Here is a 7,830-nt window from a genome sequence, read left to right as displayed (position 1 = left end):
AGGTGCACATGAAGTTCCTTGTGCTTTGTGTTTTATAGCGAGGACCACAGATTTTGTATTTGTGCTTTCCCAGGGCTGAGATTGAAAACCGATAGATTTCACTTTTTGTAACTTGACAAAACCCACAGAGGACGATGTGAATTTAGCAGATATGACCAGGAACTGCATAGTGGAAGCCAGAAGCCTTGGGTCTGTGCCTCCCCTGCTGAGCTGCAACCCTGCGTCACAGCCCTTAGCCAGCCCTCACAGGAAGAGTTCTCCACTGTCCTGCCACAGGCGCTGGGTAATCTTGGATAAAGGCCTTGCATTGTTAATTTTGCACTGAGAAAACAGACCGCATGTAGAAACTGGGCAGTTCTTCAGTGTGATGTATTTTTTAAGTAGACTCCATGTAGCATAGAGCCCAGTGGGAGGCTTGAACTCCCAACCCTGAGATCAAGACCTAAGCTGAAATCAAGAGTTGGACAGTTAATCAACCAATGCACCCAGGTGCCCCCAGTATGATGTATTTTAATTAACATGTGCAGTTACTTGTGTGTAAAAACCTGGCTGTCACAACTCTGGCCAGAGGCAGCATTTTGATTTATTTTAGGAAAAGACCTCTTTTTCATTAACAACCATGCTGCCTTACAAATCTAATGTGAGGAGTACGGTTGCATGAGGCATCTTTCAGAGGGCTTTGAAATGTAGAACCAGAAGCAAATAGAATTCCCACATGCACTTCCCTTTAGCTGTGCCTTGTGTAATGTGAGCTCAGATTTTTGTGTCTTGCAGCTCCCATCAGTATTGTTTGCCAAATCACAGGATCTTATTCTATTGCTTTTGTCTCAAGTTTGGGTACTTCTCCCATTTTCTAAAACTAAGTTTCCTGCTCTTAAAAGTCTCAGTGTTCTGGTTCTGTGTCTTGAACCCAGGTGTCCTCACTGAGTGTTTGTTTTTAGTAGAATTTTCCCAGAACAGACACAGGCAGAATCAGATACATGAGCTTCCCTTTCGTTTTAATGTGAGGAAAACCATCTTTCGTAAACAAAGCACCACTTATAAAGTGTTTCTAGGTGAGGAAGAGCCCTTTTTTCAAACAGCTGATGGTTCCTGATCCAGATTTCTCTTGCACACTGAACTTTACAGAAGAAGTATGACAGAAATGGACTTCACCCTACAACCGGAAGTGAAGGGTCTCTCATAAGACTGGGTGTGTTTCTTAAACAACCACTCTCACCACTTTCGAAGAGACAGTCATTCAGTTCTGAAACAAGCACAATTAGGTAAATTTATTTTCTTTTTATGAATCTATGTGAATTGGTCCACCATAATGAATAAGGTCTGTTCGTAAGAATTTGAGCCCCTTTGGAATAAGGTTTTGGGCAATTTTGCTGTTGACTCTGCCTTACGTATAGTAAATTTAAAGTTACAGAATGTGTTAATAGATGTAAAATTAGTTCATTTGGCTCAGTTTATTTTTAAACCAAGCTTAGCTCATGGGCCAGTTGGGTACTAGTCACAAATGAATAGTGACACCTTGGTATATGCTGTGTTGAGGGGAGGGAAGTCTGATTTCCAAACGGTTAAGTTTTATTTGACACTAACCAAAACATGATTTGCAAACTCATAACCACAGATCTGTCACGGGAATCTTGCCAGAAAGGGCATCAGATTTGTTTTATAGCTCACCAATCAGGGATATTTTTTGTGATGTTTGTAGGAGCCCGCAAATTAGAAGAAATCGTCAAGGCACTTCCTCATTGAGTTGTGTATTTGCATTCAGGCCACCTGATCCTTGAATTCTTGCTTACAAAGAGTTTACGCCCTTATGTTATTCTTCTGATCGTATTGTAAGGACCAACAAACATTTTCTGATTTGGGGTAAGACTGGAAACCATTTACAGAGACTTTCCCAGTTACATTTATGACAGCGTCAACTTAAATATTTAATATCAAATATATTCTGAAAAATTGAAATGGCCAGTATGTTACCTTTGTACCAGGAAGATACTGTATATTTGGAAAGCTTAAGCTTCTCTAAAAATATGTTATTAAGCCATATCACAGTTTAAGAAATTGTATATACTTCTCCATTTGCCCTTTCAGAAACCAGGTATTTTGCATACGATTGATTTTAGGAAGATTTTGAAGCTGGTGTTTGTCCATATAATTTAAGATCAAGGTATAGTATATGTATATGTACTGTATTTGGAATTTCCAAATTGTAATTTCCTATACACTAAATAAAGTATTGTTTTGCTGTGTGGTTTATTAAAAAATGAAAATATATAATCCTGAAGTTTCTGGGCTGCTTTATTAAGCAATAGCAGTAGACCTTAAAACATAGTAATAATCTTAAAAAGCATTGGAAAATAGATTATAACATAGTTTTATAAACTCAGGCTGTAATGCCTTCTTTAAGATGTTTAAGAAATAAACCTGGGGGAAAGCTTCCAGATAAAGAATAAAAGAGATATTTGGGGCACCTGGGTGGCTCAGTCAGTTAAGCGTCTGACTTCGGCTCAGGTCATGATCTCACAGCTTGTGGGTTCGAGCCCCACTTCAGGCTCTGTGCTGACAGCTCAGAGCCTGGAGCCTGTTTCAGATTCTGTGTCTCCTTCTCTCTCTGCCCCTCCCCCATTCATGCTCTGTCTCTCTCTGTCTCAAAAATAAACTATATTAAAAAAAAAAGAATAAAAGAGATATTAAAAGAATCTGTAACTTTTTTTGTGAGTCACTCCAGCCCTGGCAACAATGGCAGGAAGGAAACAGGCTCCTGCGAAAGGACGATTGGTGAGGGAGGGCCTTTGTGAAGGCTGAGAGGAATGACCCGGCGAGCCTCCCGTGGGGCAGACAGGGTCAGCACGCTATGCCTCATGGGCCGAGTCGGGCCTGCAGCCTGTTTTTCATGGCCCATGGAGCTGACAATGGTTTCTGTATTTTTTAATGGTTAAGAAGATAAGAATAATACGTGAAAATTATATTGAACTTTAAATTTCAGTGTAAATAAAGTATTCCTTAAACACAGCCACACTCCTTTGATCACATATGGTTACCTGTGGCTGCTTCGGTGCTGCAGTGGCAGAGCTGAGTAGTTGGGACAAATTTAAAATCCTATCTGACCATTTACAGGCGAAGTGTGCCCACCCTTGGTGTACACTTGGTGTATCATTTCAAGGCTCTAACGGCAGAGATGGGTGCGGCAAGCTCTTCTGGAGCTTTCTGTGACTGGCCAGTCGGAAAAGCTTCTCCCCTCCCCCTGCCTTTTTTTCTTTTGTCTGTCTTCCTGGGAGTTTGAGGCAGAGATAGAGGAAAAGAAGAGCAAGATTTCAAACACCATCTATGTGCCATCCTTTCTAGTGTTTACTAGCAAAGCAGTTTTCTACCCCCAAATACCAGGATCATTTCAGAAGACTTTTCAATATACAGGTTTACTTGATTTTTTAATTTTCACTGAGTTACAACAAAAAATAAAATGTATGTATGTTGAGGACCTTATCCAGTTTGTGTCAACTGGGAGCTCACGAATGAAAAATACCATTTTATCTGCTAAGATGAAACTTGGTTACCGGGCGTTAAAAATAATATGTTCCTTGGGGCGCCTGGGGGGCTCAGTCAGTTAAGCATCTGACTTCAGCTCAGGTCATGATCTCACGGTTCATGAGGTTAAGCCCTGTGTCACACTCTGTGCTGACAGCTCAGAGCCTGGAGCCTGCTTCAGATTCTGGGTCTCTCTCTCTCTGCCTTTCCCTTGCTCACACTCTGTCTCTCTCTCAAAAATAAACATTTAAAAAAAATCTTTAAAAAAAAAGGCTTAATGTATGTTACATCTTTAAAAAAAAAATATGTTCCTTAAAGTATTCTAGTCACCTAAAGACTCATCTATTTTTGAAAATAGTAATAAAATATAGTTTTATTAGTGAGATGTTATATTAGTAAGATGTTAACATTATTTGATTATATACCTAGCTATGTATCTATTTTGATGTCATTTTTTCCTGTCCTTGTCAGATGTTAAAGTCAAATTTCTTTTACAATAAATTATAAATTAGCCTTACAAACTCTTATTTATGCCAAACTTTCAAATTTATTTAATATATTAGGTAGATAATATCTTTGGTTATAATTCAATTCCAACTATGATATATTTTCTTTAAGCTGTCAGACAGCCTAAGCATAAATAGGAAGTATGAAGCCTTATGACTAAATATCATCTTTATATAAATCATATGTTTAGTATTAGGAGGTTTAAAAATCCAGCCTCAGTGAAATATCACCAAAGATCTCATCATTTTCAGGCAGCAATCTGGTTCAGGGCTTTAATGTGACTTTACAGAACATGAACTATCAAGTTTGGCCTGTGGATATTACCCAATAAACATGAAGGTGATACTTTGTAAATTACCAGATTCCTTCCATGAACTTTTCAAAAATGTCTTCTGGTTTGACTTTTCAAATTCCTAGTGTCTACGTTTTACGTGCCAGGTTCTGCATATTCGTTTGTGGGGTTTTAGTGTGTGTGTTTGTTTGTTTTTAACACTTGTTCGCTTTAACAAAATGCTGGCGCCATGGGGAAAATGTGTGTGGGTTGGTTTTCTACAAAATACACTGACCTATTTCTTTTTAATTTTTTTTTATGTTTTATTTATTTTTGATACAGAGAGAGACAGAGCATGAGAGGGGGAGGGGCAGAGAGAGAAGGAGACACAGAACCGGGAGCAGGCTCCAGACTCTGAGCTAGCTGTCAGCACAGAGCCTGATGTGGGGCTCGAACCCACGAATGTGAGATCTGACCTGAGCTGAAGTCAGAGGCTTAACCGACTGAGCCACCTAGGCGCCCCTATACTGAGCTATTTCTTAGGGAGAAAGTAGGATTTTTTTTAAATGAAAATTTTCAGAGACCCCATGAATGCAAAGCCAACTGTAAAGCAAGACAGACCACCTCTGTTCCCCTGACTTCCTAGGTTTTCCATTATTCTTTCTTCTGCTTCATCCTCGGAGGAATCCTGCCAACAACGTGGGTGGTTACAGGGATACTTGCCTCAGGACCAGGATTGTAGCCGGTATCTGGCCTAGTCAAGGGATGAAGAAGTGGGGTGAGGATGAGAGTTTCCTGGACCTCCGGCATTAAAGCACAGTGCCCCGCGAAGGCTACCGGCAAATCCTAGTTCCAACCGGCTATCACTTTACGGTTTGACTGGAGTTTCAGCATTATCTGAACACAAGCCTATTCCATCCTCTCTTTGCCTTTTGTGTAAGAATATTTTCCAAAGTCCAGCATATTTGTTAAAGTTCCAAGACAAGGTATCATAATTCACAGTGTTTTAGCCGTTGAGATGTACATATTTGATTTGAGAAGCATCCTCATCTTTAAGATACCATAATACTGAAATTGGGACATCTCAAAGAATTGGTTTGGTTGGTTGGGATTTTTTTTTAATAAGGTATATTGAGACTACATCCAGATGTCAATTCATTTTACAATCATTCAACCAAGAATTGATGTTTGGAGACCACCTCCCTCCCACGGAACACGGTGTGGACTAGAACAAAAAATTCCTGTGTGTTTTTTTAAATTAAACAAGAAATGAAACAATATTATGTTTTTGGAAAGCATTTTGGGTCAAACCTTCACTCCTACAAATAGAACACTCCCATTATGGATGGTTTGAGAAATTGGCCTGTAGGATAAAATCCATCCTCTTACTAACGGCATATAAAATCCTTCTGGTTTGGTGACTGCTCACTTCTGCACCCACAGACCCACCTTTCCACAGCCACTGTCCTATCTCCCACGCTTCAGCCACACCAAACCACTGTCCAACTTTGGTTAACCGGGTAAATGATTGCTAACATTTACTGAACCTTCACTGCAGTTCAGACAAGAAGGTACTGCTCTGTCCTTTATTGTATAATTCTCATGGTGGTATTTTGATGAATATTATAATTTCACTTTACAAATGAAGAAACTGAGACATGCTGAAAGTCACATAGGTGGTCATAATGCAGGAAGAGAAGGTGACAGACATTTCTTATAGTTATAACTGGTAAACAATACAAAAGGAATCCAGTGTAGACTAAGGTAGTCAAAATCACAACCATGTTTCAGATAATAGATGTCTACAAGTAATGGAAGTATAATAGTTTAGGAACACACACTTTCTATAATTTATATACGTGCTTGACAAAAAAGTAGCCAAAAGTTTACTCCATTTCTTGAGTTCTTGTTTTTTGAGGTGCCAGAATAGTGCTAAATCAGGTTGTAGCATGTTGTTCTCACTAGCCTTTCCTCTCTTCATTCCTCAGTCCTCACGGCCATGACCGGGAAGGGTTGGGACCCATACCCCAGGGGCTGGGCTCCTTCTGGCATTCCTTCCACAGCCAGCCACTGCTCTGCTCTCCCGACAAAGCACTGCCGCATCCACAACTGGTCTCCTTTGTGAAGGGGAGGGGCTGTTCCATGTTATAGTCAACATACCACGGGATCCACTGGGCACAGCAGTCCTCCAAATCTTAAGTCAATGCTCACATTGCTTGGGGAGAGGGAAAGGTGGCTAAATCAAGCAGAAAGGGTTGTGCCCACCACTGAACCATCACCAAGACAGGATCGAGACAAAGAAACAGCTCAGAAACATTACATAGAGACTGTGAACCCATGGAAGCAACAAAAACACAAGCCTCCAGTAATTCATAGATATTTCCAAGAAGTCAATGAACTTCCCACAAGCCATGGAATTATGGGTTAAAGCTGATCTCATCTTGGCTGGGGGCGGGTAAGACGTAGTAGAAATCTGGGTTAGTTACTAGGTAGCGCCAAACCAAATAGATGCTCTCACTGTGAGCTCACACAGAGTATGGACCCAGAGAGGGCTGCCTAGGTTTCCATCCTGGCCCTCCCCCTCTAGTCCTAACACTGAGATTTGGGGGAACTTTTTGACCTTCTCTGTACCTCAGTTTCTCTGTCCACAAAATAAAAATATTAACTGTCCCTACTTCATGTGACTTTTATGAGGATTAAATGAGCTACATAAAGAAAGTGCTGAGAACACATCATTATTATAAGCTAATTTCTTCACAAAGGCACTGCCTATTATTTTTTCACTTGACTAATTGAGCAGTGCCAGTCTTACAGCTACCAGAACAAGGTGAAGTTTCTTATCCTGCGCTCCTCTGCCCCTTCTTTATCTGGAAAATCATTTCCCCAGCTTCTTTACCTCACAAAAAACAACTCATCCTTAAAGACTCTCCTCAGCCATCTTCTCCTCCAAAAAGCCTTTCTCTGCCTCCCTATGTTAATTAGGAGCCCTTCCTCTGTGCCTCCCTCCCGCCTTCATTTGGTCACTGTGGGAGCCACCACTGTCTGATTACCCACAAGACCCTGGGGGAGGGACCTAGGTGTTTTCTTTGAATTTCCAGTGTTGGAGACACAGAAGGGCTATGTGAATATTCCCACAGTTGGAAACTATGTATACACTAAATATCTTTTTTTTAATGTTTGTTTACTTTTGAAGGAGAGAGAGAGAGAAAGAGTGAGAGAGAGAGAGAATGAGCAGGGAAGGGAAAGAGAAGTAGACACAGAATCTGAGGAAGGCTCTAAGCTCTGAGCTGTCAGCACAAAGCCCAATGTGGGGCTCAAACTCACAAACCATGAGATCATGACTGAGCCAAAGTCAGGTCCTTATCTGACTGAGCCACCCAGGCCCCCCACCAAATAATCTATTTTTGCATGGAAATGTTTTAAGGAGTCCTAGGAATCCTCATTGTCAATGTTGTAAGCTCTTTTACCTAATGTAACTTAAACCCTATCATAAAACTGCTTCTCTGAAAAAATGTTCCAGACTGACTATC

Source organism: Suricata suricatta, chromosome 9, assembly GCF_006229205.1.
Source record: "Suricata suricatta isolate VVHF042 chromosome 9, meerkat_22Aug2017_6uvM2_HiC, whole genome shotgun sequence".
Classification (NCBI taxonomy): domain Eukaryota; kingdom Metazoa; phylum Chordata; class Mammalia; order Carnivora; family Herpestidae; genus Suricata; species Suricata suricatta.
Note: the sequence above shows the minus strand (reverse complement) of the source record.